Genomic DNA, 25,185 nt, shown 5'->3' with positions numbered 1-25,185 from the left:
GTAATCTGGAGGAAGCACAGGTTTGATAGTCAGGAAGACCCAGAATCACGGTATAGTTCTACCACTTTCTTTTTTTTTTTTTTTTGCCAGTCCTGGGCTTGAGCTCAGGGCCTGAGCACTGTCCTTGGACTTTCTCAAGGCTAGAGCTCTACCACTTGAGCCTCAGCACCACTTCCGGCTTTTTTTTTTTTGTATGTGTGTGGTACCAAGGAATCTTTGTGCATGCTAGGCAAGCACTTTAACCACTAGGCCAAACTCCCAGCCAGTTCTACCACTTTCTGAGCCTCAATTTCTTTCATCTGTAAAATGAACATCACTGACTACCTTTAAAAAATATATGGAACATTTCCTTTAATTTGGGTGTCTTCCTTATGCAGGGGATGCTAATTTTTTTTCATTGTTTTAACTTTCATACATGTGCTGATGCAGGCTCCATAGTTGACTATCTTAAAGAAACTATGCACAAGCCCCTTCCATAGTTAGATACTGATAAGTATCTAACTTAAATACTTGATACCAGCTCCTTGGGCAAAAACATTTACTCAGCTTTATTTTTTCCATTTTGAAGGCAAGATATCGGCATATTAGACTCACAGGGTTATTTCAAGAGTGAGGTAATATATGGAAAGCCAGTGTCAGAGTCTGGGGTTCAACATAGTATGTTAATCTATATCATGCCACAGAGTCAGCAGACAGGGTGGGTACATAGAGGGGTACGCACACAATATGAGCCTAGCACCCTCTGCATTGCAGTGGCAGAGCCTTCTTTTTTGGTGACCAGCTCAGTCAGTGAAGAGAAAGTAGGGAAGGAGAAGACTTTCTGGATATAGCTGCAGCTTTAAATAATGGTTTCAGAATTGGATCTCATGGCAGCTAAATAGATCACATGTTCAAAGGAGGGTGGGTCAGTACCCCACCAGAGGTTGCTCAGAAGTTCGGTCTCATGGCTTGCACATCCCCTTTTTCCCAGGTCCACTGTTAGTTTTTCCATCTGCTGACACATCCTCGCCCAGCTCAATCCAGGAAGCTGAAGGCTGCAGGGGCCTATTAATAGCCTTTTCCCTGGGCCATTCAACATGACTTTTACTCAGACAGTTTGAATACGAGCTACCCTTCATCCTCACCCCCATTTCATCAACACTTTCCTCATAGAGACCAAGAAGTAATACTGTCAGGCATTAAACAGTTCCCAGAAGGTTCTGGGCCCTCCAGTCTGTGATTGTGAGATTAGTTGAGACTTCATGTTATGTTGGGTTGGGAGGCAGGTGGTCTTTCCATGACAGGCTCTTGTAGGGTCCTACCTAGCTATTCTGTGGAATGCCACAATGCTCAGGAGGATGAAGAAGAAAGCTCTGAAGATGTCCCAAGGCCTAGTGGCAACCAAGGAGTGTGGGGGATAGCCTCAGTATCAACCAGTATGGCTGAGTTTGCTCAGGAAGAAGCTCTGCAAGCCCTTGGCTTCTGCTCACTCCAGGATGGGGCCAGGCTTGGCCAAAGGCTACAGAGCAGAGAAAACATCCTTGCTGTGCTCAGCAGGCTATGGATACATACCTCTTTGATTCTAGTCTTTTGTGAAACCATTGCTTTGGAAGCATCATTCACTGTTGTGAAGGACAATATTCAGATGGAGTAGAATCTCACAAGCTGGGGTTCCCCAGGACAGGTTGAGAGAGATAACTGATGTAAGTTCTTGATTAGGGCTTTGGGGCTGATATTCTCCATGGGGCTTCTTTGTGTAGAGAATAGGGTGGATGGATAAGAGGAAACCTAAAGTCGGATAAAGAATACAGTTTTCTCATTTCAGTATTAGTGCTCAGTGGTTGTGTGAACTTTACCTACATACTCCTACTCTCTGGGCCTCAGTTTCCTCAATTATTAAAAAAAAGACAACAGAAGTGTTGGATGAGGTGAGTTCTCAGGTCCCTTTCAGATCTGATCTTCTGAGTTATTTCTATATGCCTGTTCACAAACTGATGAGCTGCCTCGGGGAAGACAGACAGATGCCCGGGACTCAGTGGACAGACAAGTTGACCAGCTGAGTGAAGGAAGGACTTGATAGGTCTCTGCCGGGAAGCGCCCCCCTTTTCTTTAAAAAGGGTTTCTTGCAGACTAACACAACTCATCTTGTTGTGGGGGAAGGGTGGGTCACTGCTTCACAGGACATTGGATCCCTGGCGTGGCTTTTCCAGGCCTGAGACATACCTTCCACCATTAGGCATTGCCGGCTGCAAGTCTGCTTCCCTCTACCCCCACTTGCTGGCTCACACCTCTTTCCTTTCCCCCTAGATCCTCTAGCTTAAGTCAGGATTCAAAAGGCTCCCAGGGGCACAAGAAACTGTGCAGGAGTGGAGAAGGGGGATACACTGGGGTACACAAAAACCTTGACCTGTGGGGGTGGGGGTGAGAAGAGACAAGAAATCTTAGGGGTAGAAGGGGGATTCCTGGAAGGAGATAAGCTGAATGCCCAATCCACATGCATCCAGAGCTATGCGGCCCTAAATATATGCTACCTGTCCTCCATCTGTAAAGTACCCTTTCTGTATCAGGAGGAGTTTGGCTGGAGTATCAGAACCCTGAAACAGCTTGGCAGAAAACTAGGAAGAGGGGAATGGACAGCTGAGACTAGCTGAGGGTCTCACAAGGGCAGTGGAAGGAGACAAGGTTAATGGCTCAGTTGCTGGTTTGGGAATAGCCCAGTGCTCCGTTCCAGAATGCCTGACATCATCTAATGGGGAACCTTAGGTTCAGATGCTCCTCCCACTGAACTTGGCCTGTAGATAAGATGGAAGAGGATGAAGTGATCTATTGGCTGGCACAGCAGCTTGCATGCTGTCTAGCAATTGCTCATGCCTCCAGAAGGCTCTTTGCAATTTGGATATTTCTGTAGTTATGCCAGATAGTGGGAGGGAGGCAGGGCATCTGGCTGATGAACTAGCCAAGAGGGAAGCACTGGTTTGAAAATGGACCATCTTGTGTTGTATTATTTCTCTGGCATTCATTTGCTCACTGTGAAGAAGAGGCCATTGGCCAAAATAAAAGTAGGCATTCATAGCACAAATTGGTCAGTGGAGAATTAACACAGCAGAGGGTAGTTTTCCTTTTCAGTCTGATATCTACACAGCACCCATTAGAGAAGGAATGATATGCTGAGAATATGTTCCTTGATTCTGGAAATCAAATTGGCTGGGTTTAAATCACCACTCTGGCTAGGTATGTACTGTAGCCTCAATTTCTGGCATGGGGAATTTTTGGTAAAGTAGTAAAATGGTGTCTGTTACATAGAAAATGTTTGATAACATACTTACTGTCATTTTGAACAGATATTTAGTGCCATTGCCTCTACTGTTAGGGAGATGTATAATCTAGTTGAAGAGATAAGACCCAAATGCATGGGGTCTTAAATCATAAAACTTATTTTAAATAGCTCCACATTACAGCACACAGTAAATATATGATTCATTGCCCAGTGGGTGGGACAATCCTGAAGAGGCCAAATGATCTTGGAAAGGTTCGTTTCTCAGTTTCCAGGTTTACTTAGCTCCTCCACCACTTGACTCCATCCTGCCCCACCTTTCATAGGTATCTGGACAACGGACAAATACTGATCTAGTACTGGGTGGACCAAAGTTTAAATCTAGTATACAAAGAATAGTTGTTGCAATCACAGGTGGTCTCTAGCAAGTCTCAGCTGGACACAGGGAGAGACTGGCACAAGAAATTGATGCAGAGTGGAAAAGGATATCCTGAGGTAAGCATGAGGTTCTGAGACACATTACAAAGGAACAATAACTGTGATTTAGTACATACCTGTCTGCAGAGATGGGACCAGATCAGACACACATAGACAATAGAAAACAGGATGGGACAGTGACTGGTGTGTATGGGGAGGTGTATCTGTGAAAGCTAGGAAAGAGCTGTCATGAACTTCCTCATTTCCTGATGACATTCTAAATGACTTGATCTTGATCTTGGTAACCAGAAAATCTGGACTATAATGCAGGAAGGGACAAATAGGGCCGGGAGAGCCTAAAGAAGCTTTACCAGGAAGGAATAACTGTTCATGCCAGTGGACATAGGCCAGGCAGAGGGGGATGAAGGAAGAGGGGAAAAAAAAGTTACCCTATGGCAAAACATGACATGTACCTAGGCAAACACGAGTGCCCAGGTTTCGTAGGAGCCAAGAGTTATATGATCAAAATATGGGAGCAGAGAAATACAAGGCTGTATGAGTCAGGATACTTTCAGTTACAGGTAGCAGAAAACTCAACCCCTATCTAGGTCAGAGTAAAAGGTCACGTTTGGAGAAAAGGCAATGTGTGTGGCAGGCTTCTGTCAAGGGCAACAGAGAGTTCAGAACCGCTTAGGTTCATCTATTTACACTATTCTTCTGAAGCATGCTTCTTCCTGACTCCATCGCCCAGGCTTGACACCAATTGGCCAGATGATCAGTTTGCCATAAACATCATTTAAAGAAGATTCTTTTTGTAGACAGTCAATGAATGCCCTTATAAACGTTATCAGAAATGGCTTTCGGCTAATTGGCTTTTGGCGAGCTATTTTAAGGCAAATTGCCTTGCTGCCAGAAACTCCCAAGAACCATGGTGGTTGACAGCAGTCTGTTGGGACTCACAAACCATCCCCAGAGCCAATGTCTATGTTGTAGAGAAAGTTCTGGTTGGCTTTGGGCCTACCTTGGTGTCTTTTCCTAAGCCTGTTACTAGGGCCACAGGGAAGAGCATGAGCCATTGGTGCCCCACTTCTGAGGTTGGGAGTGGGTTAAATCATACCCAGAACATGTGGCTGGAGAACTCTTGTTCGGTAAGACCACAGAGGCCACCAATATGGAATACATAATTAGCACTAAGTACAGTGAAGACTGTCACAGTGTGTGGGGGGGAGGAAGGGAGGTTTGATGATTAATTAGATTAATCACTCTACCTATAATCTTTTTTTTAAGCACCTAATGCATTTTTTGTCTTTTGGTTTTTTTTTTTTTCTTGCCAGTCCTTGGCTTGAGCTCAGTGCCTGAGCACTGTCCTTGGACTTTCTCAAGGCTAGAGCTCTACCACTTGAGCCTCAGCATCATATCCAGCTTTTTTCTATGTATGTGGTACCGAGGAATTGAAGAACCTGGGTGTTTGTGCATGTAAGGCAAGCACTCTACCACTAGGTCAAACTCCCAGCCCACCTAATGCATTTTTGAAGGTTACTTGACAGTAAAGATATCTATAAGAATAATGACATCAAACGAACCAAAATAACAAGAAATACTTGGACATCTCAGAGTCCCAATAGTGGCACCCAGAGATATTTTTAAATCATGTTCAAATAACTTGGGCTTCCTATCAGTTATCCTTACTCAGATAAAGACAAGACAAAGGCAGCTTGGTGAACTGAATCTGCATGGTGTCTGTTCCAACCTCTACTTCCCTGTTAATTACATTAGCAAACACAGATTGACTGCTTCCTCTACAGCCTTTCTGCTATGCTGTAAGGCTTCCAAGACTTGGCACTGCTTTCAATTCTTATTCTACTACAGGTCCCATCACCTTCTTACCCCTTTGTGGGTTTCCTTAATTCACTTCAACAAATATTTATTCAACTCACAGTAGGGTGGGAGACTTGGTAAACAAGTAAAGTCACCTTCCTGCTTCATGTTAAGATTTCCAGTGATGACAGTTTCTGTTAGGGTCAATGTATTAGTACTAAGGCAAAAACATCTTCACAATGGATTTCCACTCCAAAGATGAAGCAATAAGTTTTTTCTGATTAACCCTCAGAGAATTCAATTAACTTCTATTACCGGAACATTCCAGTCTGCTTTGCTAGTCAGTTTCTACACAGGAGGGGCTTATGGGCCTGTAACCTATTAGGAAGGGAGTCTGGAGTTTGGGTTTGAAGTCCTGTTTGCACTGGGATGGTAACTGAAAATTAGAGGAAAATTTAATCTTTGTCTTCTCCCAATTGCCTATAGGATGGGTTACCACTCACTCATCCTAGCTTACTGAAGCCTAATTGCATTCTGCTTATCTGACTTTCACGTAGATAGCTCAGGCTCCAACATTCACTCATGTTCAACAAAGAAAGCTACAAAGGGATGAAGCTGCTGTGGTCTGCTCTAATGACCTACCAATTTGTTTTCCAAATTTCAGTCCTCTGCTTTCAAGGAGACATGGGCAGGAACCAGTCTCTCAGGGCTAATATTCATGACAGCTATGAAATACAAACTAGTTAGATCTTTCATCTTCCTTTCTCTTTCCTTCATATCCCTTCCCTTTTCCTCTCTTTCCTTTCCTATCCTCTTCAACTCCCTTCTCCTCTCCTCCTCTCCCATCTCTTCTCTCTGCCTTTCTCTTTCATTGTTTGACTTTAAAAAGAAAAAAAAATACAAAATGTGAAAATGCCAAAGAAAAACCTGTAAACTGGCAATACAAGAACGTATATATTTGCCCACTTTATAGGAATAGCATGACATCCAAACCAGGAATGTAATATGAACTATAAAGGATATAATTTCATAGTTTGCGATCACTTTCCTTCCTTTATTATCACCAAATCACTCCCTCTATGTTAGAAGAAAGGTGAGCAGTTTGTATTTACTCTTCTCACTTATATTGAATAAATGCATCTCCCTCAAGGAAGGCAAAGTCAGATCGGTCTGGCCTCATTGCACAATTGGATATTAATACAGTATTTTGAAGAGAAATACTCTCTGACCTCAGAATGAGTCAGCACTGGGGATAAGGAGATGTTTGCTACGGGGAGTGGGGGAGGGGAGGCAGTGATGCCTGTTCGTCCTGTCCCTTTGTGACATTATTGGGGAATGAGGCTGAGCCTCACCATCACACTTCACCAACACACCACACACGACATACACAAGCTGGATCAGCAAGAAAGAAGTGCAAACGTGGACATCTTTCTCTGTTTCCTTAAATGCAGCCCAGAAAGCTAGACGTTATGACTAAGCAGTCTTCCTGGTGAATGCTCAACATGAGGACCCTCTCAATGATAAGTGACATTAATCACAGTCCAGGCTGAAGGCTTCGAGTCCTCATCTTCAGAGCCTTCCTAACACCAGTAAAAGTGTGCTTTATCATCTTTGCAGATGGGAACCCTGAGCCGAGAGAAGTTGCCTCACTTGCCCTAGAAGAGGATTTCCCAGGAAACAAATGAGCTGGGCTTTCAAGCTCCTTCCCTGGTGGTATTGCCTCTGATCCTGGTTTTCACTGTTTATCTTGAGGTAGGGTCTCCCTTCACACTCCAGTGCCCACTTGAGCTGCACCTTCGGCTTCCCGCTGTTGTTGAGATCACAGGCACACGGCCTCTTGTCCGGTTTCCCTTTATAGAGATAAGAGGCTCATGAACTTTTCTGTATGGGCTGGCCTGGTACTTAAATTCTCCAAATCTCAGCCTTCCACATAGCTTGAGAGGTTGGTGCATACTGCTGAATCAGCTGTGGGTCGAATGGGGTCTCATGAGCTCTTCTGCCCGGACTAATCTCAAACTGTCATTTTCCTTTTCTCAGTTTCCCAAGTAGCTAGGATCATAGGGGTGAACCACCAATGCAGAGTTTACTCTTAAGCCCCACAACTGTGAGCTGTAGTCCCTATAAAAACCAGACCCATCCCCGATTTCTTCATCTTCATTCTTCATCTTCACATCATAGCTTCTAACACATGTATGTCAAAGGCTAACTTATTTTCCATCAAATCCTTGATGGCTTGATCATAGTTGTTGAATGAAAGCAGGGATGGTGGATGGAGTGTCTTACTTGAAAACCATGCTGGATGGATTACCTCAGTATGAACCAGGAGAAGACAGAAAGCTGGAGGAGTTTGTGAGCTTTTCAAAGAAACTAAGTGGTTTATTAACACAGAGTATGGAGTGTAGCAACAGAGTCTCAGCCAGGGTGGAAGAGCAGACTGGCAGCATGGATTTTCCTCTACATCCCTCTGCCTGGAAAATGCCATGCAGATAAATGCACAGTCACATCTTTCAGGCAGAACCATCAGAAACACTTCATTTCACTTAGCTTATCCAATTATCAAACGAGACAAACAAATTAAATGGAAGTCCCTTAGGTAGCTGAGCCTCAGTGTGCCTAAGTGGGTAAACAAGATAATTGGAATTTCTTCCCCACCCCATAAATGCACCAGGCCTCTGGCAGGCTTTGGACAAGTAGTTCTAGTTTTGCAAGACTTCGCTAGTTTCATTTCAGAGGAAGAAATAGGAGGAAATGCATTTCAAATGAAACAAGCAAGTTTTTGGTTAGATATCCCGATGGTGAGAACTGATACTCAATTGAAGGAGTTATTAGAGGAAGTGGGTGAGTACAGGTTACTTCACCTGCCAGAAAAGTGGAAACAGTTCTAACCAAGGGACTAGGGAGTTCTCCAGGACTTTTCCTCCAGGGAATTCTGGGTCAGTAACAGATGCATTTCTCTATGACAGGCATTGAAGGAATCATCTGAGGGCAACAGAACCATCACCTGCGACCCCCTGTGTACTGGTTTCGTAGTTTACTTGATGCATAGGAAGTTGCCTTACTTGGTCTTGATCCCTGGAATGCCTGAGAACTGATTTGTAGTACACAAATCAAAGTTGAAGATATCCCTAACAGTGGGACAGTGAACAAAGTCATACGTTGTTTATCAGATATTAGGGCTATCTGTCATTTAGCTTTAGAAATTGTCTTGGTAAGTAGCATCATGCACTACCATGCTGAGCTCCTAGCTGGCAGTGTTTTAATATGGTTTCCCTTCAGGTCCTCTTGGAGAGAGAACACTAGCTAAAGGACAGGGTTTGACCCTTTTTTGGTACCCTGGCCAAATGATGCCTTAATTTCATAGCCGTTGTCAACTTGTTGATGCATAGGAAATGTTCCAGAAAAATCTCTTAGAATGAGAAAGTGCTATGGGTGTAACTCTACTCAACATGCCTAGCTCAGCCAGCTAGCTCTCCAGAAGTTTCTCTTGGAGAATTTTTGAGGTTGGAGATCATATCACTAGTAAGGGGAAAACAAGCATCTTCAGCAGATTCCAGTAGAATAAAGGTAACTCGTGAGGTCATGTCTGGTGGTTATAGCATTATCTTAATTATTTATTAATGTATTCAAGGCTTAAGAACACTGGCATTAGCATCTTACAGTACAAACTTTCAAAACCATATTGAGCAATGAGCAGTAGCCCACACTTGAGAAATCTCTAGCTGGGGTAGGTGATGGATTTTACACCTTATGAAGCTGCCTCCTGGACAAATCTCACTGAAATGAGTGGAATTCAGCCACCTTTTACATCAGTACTTCCTTTTTTTGGTGTGAACAGCAGCCTCTTCTGAAGACATTCAGCTAAGTTCTTCCACCCCTGGAAGTGGATTCAGTAGGTCCAAGTGAAAAACGGGCATGGGAAAAACCACTGGGTCGGATGGATGAGCAGACAGGACTAGAAAGAAGAATTGTCTAAGGTGACAACAATCATTTGTTAAAGATCTGGTATGACGGCCAGGAGTTTGGCCTAGTGGTAAGAGTGCCTGCCTAGCATGCACGAAGACCCCGGGTCGATTCCTTGGTACCACATACATAGAAAAAGCCAGAAGTGGTGCAGTGGCTCAGGGTAGAACACCAGCCTTGAGGAAAGCCCAAGGACAGTGTTCAGACCCTGAGCTCAAGCCCAGGACTGGCAAAAAAAAAAAAAAAAAAAAAAAAAATCTGGTATGAGGACACAGGCTTCCTGACTCTGATCCAGTGTTCTTTCTACTGTGCAACTACTCATGCAAAGACCCCCATCTACCTTGTTTACCTCAATGGCTCAAATGTCTGCCTTGAAGATGGGTTCTTTGCAGGCTATGCTTGCGAGTCCTGCTTAGAGATCTATAACACCACCAAGGAAAGTTGCCATTAAGAGCTGCTGACATGAGTGGTCTTCATTTTCAAAGGCAATGCCAGCTGCCATGGGTAGACCATGGGAATAGGAAAGATACAGAAATGTACGATCCCTGTCTCCTGGGTTCTTCTGCATATACTTTTGGGGAATGGGTGGGGAGTCAGCATGGGGCTTGGCTCAGGGTCTGGGCACTGTCGCTGAGCAGTATCACTCAAGGCTATTACTCTACTACTTTGAGTCACTCCTGATTTTTTCTGATGGTTAACTGGAATAAGAATCTCATGGACTTTCCTGCTGGGGCTGGCTTTGAACAACCATCCTCAGATCTCAGCCTTTTGAGTAGCCAGGATAATAGATGTGAGCCACTCGCATCCAACTTACATACATCCCCTTAGTTCCCTGTGGTTTGTGGTTTGGTTGTCCGTTTACAAAACCTGACTCTCAAGTCAGCCCAAAGCCTTTGTTGAAAAAGTACTCCCCATTCATATGATTACTTCCTACTGCAGGCTCTGCTGCTGTCCTTAAGTAGCTTTCTCCAAAACCATCAAACTTGATAGACTCATCCAATGCAAGGGATAACATCCCACACAATACCTCAAAAGCTATGTACATATGGTCACACAGAATGAGACTAAACGAAATGAACTCTAGCTTATGGAAACAGGAGGTTTTATCTTTGTGACTGATGTTCTTAATGTACTATGTGAAGTTATTTCTTTCCTCTTTTTTTGCCCTTATAGTTAATATCATGCAGTTACCGTATCTGACTCTTTATCTGTTATGTTGTATATATACTTATTTGTTTATCTGAACTAGGGAAGGGGGAAAACAAGGTGATTGGGAGGGGGGTCAAGGGAGGAAAAGAGAGACAAAAACATGAGAAGGGGAATCAAGGTTCGAGCAGTAATGTACCCATTACCTGACAAATGTAACTGTAACCCCTCCATACATTATCCTGACAATAAAATTAAAAAAAGATAACATACCATAATGGCAGTCAAGAATGAATAGATATTTGGGGCTGGGAGCATGGCCTAGTGGTAGAGTGATCATCTAACATGCATGAAGCCCTGGATTCAATTCCTTGGTACCACAAACACAGAAAAAAGTGGTGCTGTAGCTCAAAGGGCAGAGAGAGCTCTAGCCTTGAGAATGCCCAAGGACAGTGCCCAGGCCCTGAGTTCAAGTCCCAGGACCAGCAAAAAAAAATAGACATTTATTACTGAGCACTGGTGGCTTGTGCTTGTAATCCTAGCTACTCAGGAAACTGAGACTTGAGGATCTTGGGTGCTAGCTTTGAGCAAAAAAGCTCAGGGACAGTGCTCAAACCTTGAGGTCAAGCCCCAGGATTGGTTAAAAAAAATTAAATGAAATGAAAAAGTATTTGTTGGCTCAGCATTGTGCTTATGAATGAAGCTATTACAGGATGTTGAGGGTTGGGTCTAAGTAGTACAAGTAGTTGCCTATATCCATAAGACACCAAAGAACAGAACAATGTGTTATTCCTGCAGAAAAATAGCCTTTGGACAGCCTGGAAAACTTCTTCCAAGTTTTTTGAACTGGGCTTATCTTTATTAGTGAAGCCACATACCATTATCAATCATCTCAAAAGTGCCACTTTAGTTAGTAGTGATCTGGCTACTGCCGGTCTTACAACTTTCTGGAAACAAGGACTTGTCACCCAATTACTGGCAGAAAATCTAGAGACTGGGTGACTAGAGCCTGACTGAGGTCATTCGCACAGGAGTCCTCAGTACAACGGGAACAGAAGGGAAACCTATGGGGTTCTAGAATCAAAGGACTCTGAAGCTAGAAGGGATTGCCAGAGTTCATTTGGTTCACTGGCTTGCCAGCAAGTGAACAATCAAACCGGCCAAGGCTATTGATTGTCTGGGAGCAAAGGCATCATAAGACCTCTAAGCTTTTCTTCAAATCCTCACTTCCCTATACTTTCTCCTAAAGGCTAGACCTATTGTCTGCTGCTTGCTCTTTCTGTACTCCCAAGCAGGACTCAAAAGACAGTGTTCTCAGTGGGAGTAAGCAGCAGCTCCAGAAAAGTCTTGATCTAACTTCCCAGAGAGGCTCTGGAGAGCTGCAGGGAGCAAAGCAGACTTTTTTTGTACATTTGACTCTGCTATGCTCTGCATGAATGCTAGACAACTTCCTTTAATTGGTCCTCTCCGGTGATTCCTTTCCCTGGAGACAGGAAGGCTAAGAGGCACATCAATGGAACTCAGAGGAGAAGGCATCAAGGAAGAGAACTTGCAGCCATAGTAAATTGAGAGTAGGCGGAGGGGAGAGGTTTTTCTGATTCTGGTAGTCATTATTTCAATGAACCCTGATCTAGAGGAAGACTGTTGCTGCCTGCTTTCCCAAAGGATTTGGAGTTTGTTGGTTTCATAGTACTCCCAAGTGGGAGGTGAAACTCTTCAACTTCACATGGCTTTTTAGCCCTGGTCTCAAACAGCACCAGTTCTAGGCATTTTGAAAGAGCACCATGTGTGAGGAAAGAAGTAAACCACAACTAAATGAGGTCCCTTTTGAATCTGATTCTCACCTCCTATTAAGCCAGTATGGACAAGCCTAACATGAGACGGTTCTTACATGCCACCTGGGGCAAACTTTTGAAAACTAACAACTGATATTTTCTTCTTGATATTTCCCACTCCCTCACTTAGATGTTTAGAGAGAACAGATACAGGGTCTGAGTTTATTACCATGTAAAGCATTTTGTTGAGTTCCTGGTTGGGGGCGGTTAACTATCTACTAGCATTTGTGTCCATTGTTCTTAAATTGTTACATACTATGAAATGCCTTAATTGGGAGAATTTCTCTTAAGCCAGTTCTCCCTAAAGGTAAAATAAGGTACTTCAAACTCTCTGCAAAAGAACTCTAACAAAACAAACAAATAAACAAACAACAACAAACAAACAAATCGACAGAGCCTGGAACTGTCCTTAGTTTTTTTGTGTGTAGGCTGGTCCTGGGGCTTGAATCCTTGAGGTTTTTTTGCTCATGGCTAGTTCTCTACCACTTGACCTATAACTCAACTTGTAGATTTTGGTGAGTGAGTATAAGAATCTCACAGCCGGGCACAGTGGCTCATGTCTATAATCCTAGCTACTCAGGAGGCTGAGATCTAAGGATTTCGGGCCAAAGCCAGCCCAGGCACTAAAGAACCTGAGATTCTTATCGCCAGTTAATCAGTAGAAAATGGGAAGTGGGGCTGTGGCTCAAGGGGTAGGGTGGTAGCCTTGAGCTGAAGAGCTCAGGGACAGCGCCCAGACCAGAGTTCAAGCCCCATGACTCACAAAAAAAAAAAAAAAAAAAAAAAGGAATCTCACAAACTTTCCTGTCCAGGCTAACTTTGAACCATGATACTTAGTTCAGCCTCCTGAGAAGCTAGGATTACAGGACACTAGCACCTGGTACCCTTAGCTTTTTTTCCCTCAAGACTGGTACTATCACTTAAGCCTGAGAAAAACTTCTGACGTTTTCGTGTTTAATTGGAGATAAACAGTCTTATGGACTTTCCTTGCCACAATCTTCAGATCTCATTCTCCTGGACACTGACACCCCGCTAAAAGCCTGTCCTTTCTTATTAATATTTTTCAGGACACTTCACTCATCTCTTCCAATTTACCAACAACAATGTCCAATACTTAGAAAGCATTTACTGAAACTATGGTAGACCAGGCAGAATACTGAAAAGTACCAGGCTGAATCTCTGCCCATAATAGAACAGTGTCCAGACTAGTGTATCGGGTCTGGTGGCATATACTTGTTATTCTAGACAGAAGGATAGCAAGCTCCAGGCCAGTCTGGGAAACCTGGTGAAAGACAAAATAAAAATTTTAAAGTGCTGAAGATGTAACTCAGTGGTAGAGTGTTTACCTAGCATGTTACAAGGCATGGGGGTCAATCCCAGGAGTCAAAAATTCATGTTAGTGGGGAGGGGGAGAACATTTACAGGTAGCAACCAGAGGGCAAGTGCAGGAAAAGTGCAAGTGCAGGTTCTAAATACTGGAGAATTTTACAACTGCAACTGCAGTTGTCAATAGCCTGAACTGGCTTCTAAGAAAGGACAGACTGCAGAGAGACAGAGTAAAAATGCAACTCATCAGAAAGAAAGAGGAAGTCATAGGAGAATTAGGAATGTTGAAACTAGCATTTAAAAATTTCTATTACAAACAGTAGTATCATAATCACCATGTACTCATTGCTCTGCTTTCCCCTTTACCAGCTCATGACCATCCTGACTCCATCTACCGTTACCCTCATCCACCACCCTCCATCTTGAGACATTATACCACCCCTCTGAAAAGATTTCAGTATTTACTAGTATTTCCATGTGAGTAATAGCTAATTATACAAGTAAGAGCATATTTAGGAAAAAAACAAAAAAAACAGCATCAAACTAAATATCTGAACACAATAAAAACATCTCCCAAAGCCTCAGCTAATGGCCCATTTAGTCCAGTTCTAGTTCGTTCACCATCTCCATAGATCAGGAGATCATTGATTTTTTTTTTTTTTTTTAGATTTGGAGGAAGTGGAAATGAATCGTATCTCTCTACAATGCACAGCTTTTACTGGAAGATTGGAAGCACATGGACAAACACTTGTCCCTGTATATATGCAACTGCAACTTAAGTGTATTTCTTCAGGCTATTTTCAACATAGATCAGAGTGGTATTTCAGGAACATGCTTCCTATAAACCAAAGTACACCACACATAGTCAGTGGAATCTGAGGATGGTAGGACAGTCTGGGGCTAGGAGGTAAAAGCATAGCTGGGGGAGGGAAAATGGGTGGGCGTGGGAGGTAAATGGGGCGCAGAGACTCTGGAGGGCTGTAAAACTGAGTGGGAGGCAAAGAATGAAAGTAGAGCATGTTAATCTTGGAATAAGGATGAGTCACGCAGAAAATGAGATACTTTCCCACTGATGCTCTGGATAGTACCCCTTGATGGGGAAAAGGAACCTAATGAGCGGTGCCCTTGATCTTAGTGGAGAGAGGGCCTGGCATATGGAGTGTGTGGTGGAAGGGTGAGCATTCTGCCTGGTTCTTCCACTCTTTCTGATGACTAAAACCATAAAAAACAAAACAAAACAAAACTCACCCCAGGACCTCAAACCACTGGTTCTCAACAATAAAGCAGTTCCTCGATCCCCACAATATCCAACAATTCAGTTAATTGAACTGTAATGTAAAAGGGCAGGCTGAAGAATTTGGGTGCCTTTTGGATGGTGCCTACTAGCTACAAGAAGTATTAACAGCCAGGTGTGGTGGCTCACGCCTGTAATCCAGTCTACTCAGAAGGCTGAGATCTGAGGATCGGGGTTCAAAGCCAGACTGAGCATGAAAAGGCCATGAGATTCTTATCTCCAATTAACTACCAGAAAACCAGAAGTAGTACTGTCACTCAAAATGGTAGAGTAGTAGTTTTTGAGCTGAAGAACTCAGAAACAGTACCTAGACCCTGAGTTTAAGCCCCTTGATAGACAAAGGATGGAGGAGGAGGTGGAGAAGGAGAGGAATTAACAATAATTGAAACAAACCAGATTATGTACACAGGAAACTACAATATGGCACCAGTTCACATTTACCAAGTACCTACATGCTGGTTTCTCCACTAAACAGCTCCTAGACATTATCTCATTTAGTCCTTATGACAACTAAGTGAGGTAGATTCTAATATTATCATCCTTTCATGAGGGAATAGAGGTAAAGAGAGGATAAATCAACTCCCTCAGAGACATTGTAGGACACAGAAAAACCAAAGTTGAACAGATTTGTCTGAATCTCAAACCTTTAACTACTGTACCACGTGACTCTTCTGTTATTCTGGGGTACACAGAAGAACTGCGAACATCTTGTATTTTATAATTCAGTTAAAATCTAGAAACATTCCTTAAATAGCTATCTTACATCAGAGCTGACTCAAAGGAGATCCTGCTGGCAACCTAGGATAAATTCAATCCCCAAGTTGAGAACAGGAATGAACTCCAAGACATGAAGAAATGGGAACTTATGAAAATCTACTGATAATAGGAAAATAAATAGGGAGAAGGGAAGGTAGAATACTGAAACTGACTGGAAACATAGAAGGAACTGTAGAGCAAGAAAAATATCTTAATAAACATTATAGTAAAAGTATTTGGGATGCCGAATCTATTGTGGAATGTCAAATCATAGCGAGGAGATGTTGATGAACAAGGTATCTGCATGGTTTTAAAAGTAACTCCCCAAAGATATTTCCCTTTACACTATGTGTTTACTAGTGCAAAAGGAAAATTAATGATGCAATAGAAAAACTGGGCAAGATTTTGGAGGGTTTATACGAACATACATTATTAACAAGAGACAAATGGACATTGTGATATCTATGGTACCTCCAGAAGAACATGATGTTGATTTTAATATTCTAGCCAAGAGTGGAGAATAAAACATCAGACAAATGCAAAATAGGTATGGTCTGCTTTAAGAAGAAAAGAAAAGAAAGGTGAGGGAAACTGTATTCTCAAAAAAAATGTCAACACCATAAATCACAAAGAAAAGCCGTGGGAATGTTCTAAATTAAAAGAGGTGAGAGGCACAAGTTGCATCGTGATCTGGCATTAGTGCTGCACAGGAGGGTTGGAGAGTAGACAATACTATGAAGACAGCATTAAACCACAGGATCACACTGAAATATGGATCATGCTAATATAATTTTATAAAGTTAAAATAAATCTACTGTACTTACCTAAAAAATCATCCCTATTTCTCAGACATGTACACAAGGCATTTAGAGTTGTAGACTCATGATGTATGTAACTTCCCATCATATCATTCAAAGAGAAAGAGTACAAAAAAATGAAAGTAATTGAGGTAAAATCTAACAATAAGTAAATCTGGGTAAAAGGCACATGGGTGTTCCTTGAAACTTTTTCTAAGTTTGAGAACACACTTTTTTTTTTTCCAGTCATGGGGCTTGAACTCAGGGCCTGAGCACTGTCTTTGGACTTTTTCTCAAGACTAGAGCTCTACCACTTGAGCCACAGCACCACTTCCAGCTTTTTTCTATGTATATGGTACTGAGGAATCAAACCTGGATCTTCGTGCATGCTAGGCAAGCACTCTACCACTAGGCCAAACTCCTGGCTCCACACATATTTTATGCTGAGGCCATATCCAACCCACCCTCTAAACTCATCATAAACTGAAAATACCACAAAATGCATTTAACATGTTCTTGACTACATAGCTTACTGGTAGCTGAGTACCATTGCAAAGCATTGTGGGAAAATATCAAAATTCACGTTCTACTGAATGCATATAGCTTTTGGGCCATCATGCATCTGAAAAACCATAAATAGAAAGCATGTGGTACCATCTGCACATTTGAATCAGACCTTATACTAACAAGTGGTGGTCAGGTGCTGAGTTCTTGAACCCTGGTTGGGGAGATCTTGAGAACAATGGTTACCCATAGGAGCTGGCTTCCTGAAGTTAGCACTGGAGGATTACAAGGAAAACAGGCTCAGAAATGAGCAAATAACAGCAATTCCACTAAGACACCAAGAAAACCAACATCTCTATATGAGGAAGGAAAAGATGTCCAGATGCAAGCCTATAGCCTATTTCATTAACATCTACCCGGCAGAAGGAGCCACCTGTTCACCTGTAGTCTATATTTAAATATATCAGGACTGGCAGTTGGGGAGGACAGTTGACACCAAGAACAAATTGCTACTTTTGGCAAGGACAAACAGACCAGGGCCTGGGAAAATATGGAGTAAGTAACAAATCTGTGGAGAATGATAAAGTACCTGTTCAGCAAGCACGAACCCTGATTTCAAATTCCAGCTTTTTATGGTGGTGCCGGAGTTTGAACTCAGGTCAGGTCTTCATGCTTGCTAGGCAGGTACTATGCCACTTGAGCTAAGTCTCCAGCCCTTTTTGGCTCTGCTTCTTTTGCAGATAGTGTCTTATATTTTGTGTGGACTGTCCTGGACCACAGCTCCCATATTTCCATTTCCTGTTGCAGATGTGCCCGAAAAGGCCCAATTTTTTTTCTTTCTTTCTTTCTTTCTTTTTTTTTTTCTTAAGTCAGTCGTGGGAGTTGAACTCTGGGCCTGTGAGCTGTCCCTGAGCTCTTCAGCTCAAGGCTACCACCCAACCCCTTGGCCCAGGCACTGTCCCTGAGCTCTTCAGCTCAAGGCTACCACTCTACCCCTTGAGCCACAGCGCCATTTTCGGTTTTCTGGTGATTAATTGGAGATAAGAGTCTTAGGGACTGCCCAGTTTCTACCTCCTGAGTGGCTAGGTTTGTAAGCATGAGCTATTGGTGCTTTGGTTGCTTTGGTTTTTATTGATAATAGACAAAATGCAATGGGCCCTGGATCAGTTCCTTATGATGCTGTAACAAATGATCATAAAAGAAATTCCTATGAAAGAAATGCTCAAAGCAGGAAGCCTATTGGAAGCAAAGAGGGAAGCAGCAATAATACGGAAAAGAGAATTATATAATGAGCCCAGCACAGGGTCAAGCTTTTTATGTCTGTTGGGTAAGTTAAGGAATGGTAGATAAGGGTTAGTGACAAAGAGATGAAAAGCAACAGAAATGTATTGCCTCACAACTCTGAAGACCAGACATCTAACATCAAATAGCAAGCAGAGCTGTATTCCCTCCAGAGTCAAGAATTTATTCCTTGCCTCTTCCAAGGTGCAGTAGTTGCTAGCACTCCTTGGCTTGTGGCTGCATCACTCTAATATCTGCTAAAATCTTCACATGGTCTCCTCTATCTAACTTAAACTGTATAAAAGAGCATTGGTTATTGGAGGGGGAACTTATCATCTTTCATGGTCTTTCCATTGGCTAGACATTGTCTTAAGCATTTTGTATATACTAAGTTATCTAATTCACAAAAAACAAATAAAAATTTTTTGTTTTTAACCTATTGAGAAAAAGGAGGCATAAAACCACTAGAGAACTTAAGAGCTGCCACGTGAGATGATTTGAGTGGTAAACAGGAATCAAGAATTGTGAGGAAAAAGTTTGGAAAGACTGGGGAAGAACCATAGACATGCTTTCAAGTGCCTGGATAAGATGCTGTGCCTTATGTTGGGGTAATGGGAAGCTACTGGCGCTTTTAAGCAAGAGCAGCATGAGTACTAGTGTGCAGGACCATTCATCAGAAAGCACTGTGAATACAGAAGGGAATGAGTCTTACTAGGAAATGCTCACAAAATTGTGAATGGTAACATAGACTTGGATCTCAGAAACAGAAATAGTTAATGGCCCACTCCTTTTTTTTCTCCTCCTCTTCCTCTTCCTTTTCTTCCTCCTCTTTTTGCCAATCCTAGGGCTTGAACTCAAGTCCTAGAAGCTGTCCACAAGCCTCTTTGTGCTCAAGGCTAACACTCTACTACTTGAGCCACAGCTACACTTCTGCCTTTTTTTCTGAGTAGTTTATTGGAGATAAAAATCTTAGCCCATGGTGGGGGGAGCATAGCCTAGTGGTAGAGTGCTCCCCTAGCATGCACGAAGCTTTAGGTTTGATTCCTCAGTACCACATACACAGAAAAAAAAAGCTAGAAGTGGTGCTGTGGCTCAAGTGACAGAGCTCTAGTCTTGAGCAAAAAGTGTCCAAGGACAGTGCCTAGGCCCTGAGTTCAAGCCCCAGGATTGGCAAAATAAAAATTAAAAAAAATCAGCCCAGGCTGGCTTTGAACCATGATCCTCAGATCTTAGCCTCCTGAGTAGCTAGGATTATAGGCGTGAGCCACTGGCACCCACTTTTTACCCTTCTTTTTATCTCAATATGTAGAACCAGACTCTCTTTTTCATTGTTAGACATAGCTCTCCGTCTTCCTAGATGCTTCATAGATGCATTCAGGTTGCTTACTGCATACTCTGCTTTCTGCTTCCATCTCTTATCTCCAACATTTCTCCATTTAAGAATTATTCCTAAGATTTGTCTTTGCTTTAATTATGGCCACTTCAAAAGCACTTTGGAGACTGAGCAATGTCTGGAGGTTAAGAGACAGTAAGGGGGCTGGGGGTGTAGCCTAGTGGCAGAGTGCTTGTCTAGCATGTAGGAAAACCTGGGTTTGATTTTTCAGTACCATATACACAGAAAAAGCCAGAAGTGTTGCTGGTGGCTCAAGTGAAAGAGTGCTAGCCTTAAGAAAGCTCAAAAACATGGGCCGGGAGTTTGGCCTAGTGGTAGAGTGCTTGCCTAGCATGCATGAAGACCTGGGTTTGATTCCTTGGTACCACATCCGTAGAAAAAAAAAAAGCCGGAAATGGTGCTGTGGCTCAAGGGGTAGAGCTCTAGCCTTGAGAAAGTCCAAGGACTGGCAAAATAAATAAATAAATAAAGCTCAAGAACAGTGCCTAGGCCCTGAATTCAAGGAGAGGGAGAGAAAGAGAGAAAGAGGAGAGGGAGAGGGAGAAGGAGGGAGAGAGAGGGAAAGGGGGAGGGGAGGGAGAGGGAGAGTTAGTCAGTTCCAACTCTTGAAGCCAGCTTAATACATGTCAATATAAAAATTACAAATTTGATATCATCTTTTTTTTTTAAAGTTTAAGCTTACCACCAAATGCTGATGGCTGATGCATGTAAACTTGTTATTCAGGAGGATGAGATCTGAGGATGGTGGTTAGAAGCCATCCCAAGCAAGGAAGTCCATGAGAATCTTATCTTCAATTAACCACCAAAAAGCTGGAAGTGGAGCTGGGGCACTAGCCTTGAGGGGAAAAAAAAAGCTCAAAGACAGCACTCAAGTCCTGAGTTCAAATCTTAGTACTTACTGGCACACATACAGAAAGAAGTAATTTATGCAAAATGTGGCCTGGGGACTAGAGCCTCCTATTTTGCCTAGGAGCTTGGCAGAAATCAAGGGTCCCACTGTGGACAGACTGGATGAGAATCTGCATCTTAATGTGTTTTTCAGGTGACCTGGGTCCCTATCAAGCAAGGAGAAATGTTGGACCAACCTTGATAGTGTTTTCACCAAGTCCTTTGAAGACATTCAGGTTATTAAAGAAACTGAAAGGAAGAAATGGAGAAAAATGTTGGCAGAACAATGATCTAATTCACCCTGCCGAATTTTGTGAATAGGACCCAATTTGGGAACACATCACTAGAGAATCAGCCATTGAAGTGACCTGTTAATGTGGTATCACTCACAAGTAGGCCACCTCCCCTTAGTGCTTATAGTAATTACAAATTACTGTGAGACTCATAGAACCAGCAACTTTAAAACTGTGATGAGCTATAGAATTTGCACTAATTAGTGTGTATGAAATCTTGAGCTCTGGGCTGTGCCTGTTCTCTGTAAATGTGGGTATGAAGGGGAAAATAAGCATATTCTCATGTCCTAGCTCTTTACTCAAACATGCTATGGGGCACTGAGGTAAACTTCTTAACTGCGTGGAGCTTCAATATATTATCTATAGTTATGTGCCTTGCAAACTTCATAGGATCATGCAACTAAAATGTACTGCTCTGAAAACAGTATGAGAACCCAGAATGTGATCAAGGTAGATTCCAAGGGTAGATCTCAGTTTTGTCTAAGTAATTTCACTTTGTATAAGACAGAGCTGAATGTGAAGAAAGAGGTGAGCTAATTAATAAGACTGAGGTGTGGTATTTTCTGTACTCTGTAGAGGAAATGGGTTTGACTCTCATTCACTCATTCAACAGATGAATGAATCCCAGGCAGGTTCAGGATACACTGGTGAGAAAATGCTTTAACCAAATTCCCAGTTTAATGTAAAATTTGCATATTTGTTAAGTACTACAAAAGAGCTGGCAATGAGTCCAGAGGACTTGTGCTGCTGTGACTTGACCTAGCTTTGAGGGGTTAGGGGAGAATTCCTGAGGAAGTGACCCTTGAACTGAGAGCTGAGCTACAGGAGTAAGAATTCTTGTGGGGAAGAGGAAGAGGTCTCCAGGGAGAGAACAGTGCATCCATAGGCGAGATTCACAGTGGTAGAGAAAGCTAGTTCTGTCCGTTGGAGATGTCAAGAGGCTGGAAGGGACATTGTAGCCAAGGCTAGATGCCAAAACTATTTCTCCTACCCCCAGCACTGTGCAGCCTGGAGGGTCTCAGCTGTGATGGTGTGGTGGAGGATGTGTTTCTGTGATGACCAGATCTGGGTTTTGAAGGATCACAGGCTCAGCCACACAGAGTAGCTAGAGGGTATGGCAGATATTTGGGGACAGCCTGAGAGACCTGAGGTGCCCTCCCCACAAAAGGTCTGACTCTCAGGGATCTGGTTTTGTTCTCCCATGCAGCCTTGCTTCCCAGAGACCTTGCCTCATAGGGAATTGCAAAGGAGACCGGGAAATCATGAGCTCACTCACCCTAGCTAGTAAAAGGGAGTCAGCTGAAGGGAGTTGGCTGGCAAATGAATGAATTTTCAGAAGCTGAAATGGAAAAGAAAAAAAAAAAGTCAATCTGCTGGCTGAGAACTCAGCCTAGATTCATGTGGGCCCCAATAAGTGGCTGAGAAGGTACCACCTCAAAATACCAAACAGGTCACTCCACCTTCTATCCTCGTAATTCCAACCCCTCCCTAAAAAGAAGTGCAAGTGAAGCACACGGTTAACTTTTAAGGGCACGTCTCATGAACTTTTGATTATCCTAAAATTCATGTCTTTCATGAATTAGTGTCATTTTATAGACAACTTACAGGGTCTTAAAAATAGGCTTTTCATGTCATGAGAAAGGGTATCAGTGTTTGTGAAGTTATGCACCTTCTATCTGGTGAATATAATGTAACCCTTCTATTAATTACAATAAAAATATTAAAAAATAAAATAAAAAATGGGCTTTTCAGACTGGCTCAAATATACAATTTTAGCTATAGCAGCAGAGGTCAGAAGGATCACAGTTTAAGACCAAACCATCCCCCTCCCCCACCCGAAAAGTCTGAGATTCCATCCTCAATAGACATGGTGTCAGGCATATGCTGTTCTGGCTATACAGGAAGCTACACAGGAGGCTCACTGCCCAGATTGGCCTGGGCAAAACAATCTTATCTCAAAAACAAAAAACCCAAAGATGTTGGGTGCCAATGTTCATGTCTGTAATCCTAGCTACTTAGGATGTTGAGATTTGAGGACCTAATTCAAAGCCAGCGGAAAGCAGGAAAGTCCGTGAGATTCTTATCTCCCATCAACCAACAAAAAGCTGGAAATGTTGCTGTGGCCTGAGTTAAGGCACCCCAGCCATAAATCTGATTTTTAATATCCATGAGAAGCATTTCCTTTTGGTGCTAATGGTCACCTGCCATTATCTAGCCTAACGAACAAACAAACAGCCAGGCCCCAGCCTGGCGCAGTGGCTCATGCCAGTAACCCTAACTACTCAGGAGGCTGAGATCTGAGGATCAAGGTTCAAAGCCAGCCCAGGCACAAAAGGACCTGAGACTCTTATCTCCAATTAACCTCTAAAAAACAGGAAGTGGGGCTTGGCTCAAGGGTAGGGTGGTAGCCTTGGACTGAAGAGCTCAGGGACAGCGCCCAGGCCGAGTTTAAGCCCCATGACCCACCAAAAAAAAAAAAGCCTGGCTCTGACCTGGGCTTATTTAATACATTCTATTCTTCACATTATTGCTGTTTGCCCCTTTCCTTCCAGAGGGCTTCCTGCTTTGAGGGTTTCTTTCATGTAGTTTTCCTTATGCCTCTGAGACCTTTTGTACTGTTTCTGGGTTTTATTACTACATTGTTACTTGTTTATTCTTTGTTCTAGTGCCCTTTCCTCTGGGAACAGCTATATATATATATACAGTCTTGGCATTCATGTTGTTGCTAGAGATTTCAGTTCATATCTGCAATCATTATTCAAGTTCATTCTGAAAGATGAAAAACTAAAAATCAAAGCCTAATTTTCCCATCAGTTTTTCCAGCTTTAGCATTAGATGTGATACATTATCAACAATCTAGTTTTCCTGCCGTTTTGCTCTTCTGTCTATAAAATAAGCCACAACTTAAGACACTGTTTTTTGATCACTAAAATTCAGAGATGTTTGTTTGGTGGCTTTTACAAGAATTCTACAATGTTCTTCCTACCTTTCACAGACAGCAGACATTCAGAGAGATGAGATTATAGAAAGTGTTATTCCTTTGACTTGTATTTAAATTGGCAGTCTTTTTCCAAGAAGAGTCTTATTTCCCCATCATTAAGGTATGATGAGTTTAATCTGTTTGGATGCTAAGCAAATTACCAGAAGGTTTCTCCAAAAGTAGGGGGAAAAAGCTAAAGCATTTTATTCCACCAGGGACGGAAACCTCGATGGGTATTGTGAATGGTGTGGCTTACCTTCATTTTAATTTACTTGGATGGTGTTAAAATTGCTGGGCCAATGAGAAAAAAAGAAAATCTCGAGTCAAGCTTACTAAGGTGCTTTGCCGACAAAATGCTAAGGAGAAGCCAAGTTTGAAATGTTTTGCTGCTGTGTAAGAGGTGTTACTGTCTCTAGAGTTCTGGGATCCGATTCCTATTTCCTGAACTAAGTCCTGCCTCACCCCTACCCATCTCCACCCAGTCATGAAGGAACACAGCAAGTTACCAGGGAAATGATTCAAAGGTATAGACAAGGAGGGTCTCTTAAGTAGCTGTAGTATGAAACCTTTTAAGTAAGTCTAAACAGCTATCAGTTCAGGAGTTAAAAATTGCTACCTTGTTTGTGGCCCATGCTTGTCTTTTGTGTCTGTTCTTCTTTGGGTATAAAATTCTTATGTGTGGAAGAATCTATTTTAAATAAAGGGCCACACATGGCAACCTCTAGCCAGAGGCAAAATGGTTAGCCAACTGCCTCTTATCAGTCCTATAAGGATTCGAGGATATTTTAAACCACAACCAGCTTCCAAATTGCTACCTAAAAGGTACTGGTTGGAAGGAGGTTTAAAGCTATATTTATATGTGGTCAGGGGGAAATTGCCACTTGACCACCAATGTTAAAGGGATCTGAATCCAGGGCTTCCAACTAAGGTACACTCATACACCCTCCCCCACTTTTTTGAGGATCCTGGGACTTGATCTCTGGGGCTTGGACCCTGCCCCTGGGCTCCTTTATTGTTCATTCAAGGCTAGCACTCTACCATTTGAGCCACAACCTCACATTAGCTATTTCTATTATCCATTGGAAGTAAGAGTCTCTTGGGCTTTGCAGCCCTGGCTGGCTTCAAACCATGATCTTCAGATCCTCTGAGTGGCTAGGATTACAGTGCAGTGTTGGAAACTTTCCTTCATGCTTTCTACGCCAGAAAAATAAAAGCAGAAGATAAAATCCAGTGCTTCAGTCTGG

At 42.6% G+C, this 25,185-nt stretch overlaps 1 non-coding gene across 1 annotated transcript; it reads right to left on the bottom strand.

Moving 5' to 3' along the window:
- Window positions 1–331: 331 nt before the first annotated feature.
- Window positions 332–433, bottom strand: LOC150038972 (U6 spliceosomal RNA). The gene has a single exon (XR_016534579.1). It is a non-coding gene; the product is annotated as a U6 spliceosomal RNA (small nuclear RNA).
- Between the last annotated feature and the right edge of the window lie 24,752 nt (window positions 434–25,185).

This window comes from Megascapheus bottae, unplaced genomic scaffold, assembly GCF_031878675.1.
Source record: "Megascapheus bottae isolate mThoBot1 unplaced genomic scaffold, mThoBot2.hap1 H_1, whole genome shotgun sequence".
NCBI classification, from domain to species: domain Eukaryota; kingdom Metazoa; phylum Chordata; class Mammalia; order Rodentia; family Geomyidae; genus Megascapheus; species Megascapheus bottae.
This window is presented reverse-complemented; position numbering and strand designations above follow the sequence as displayed.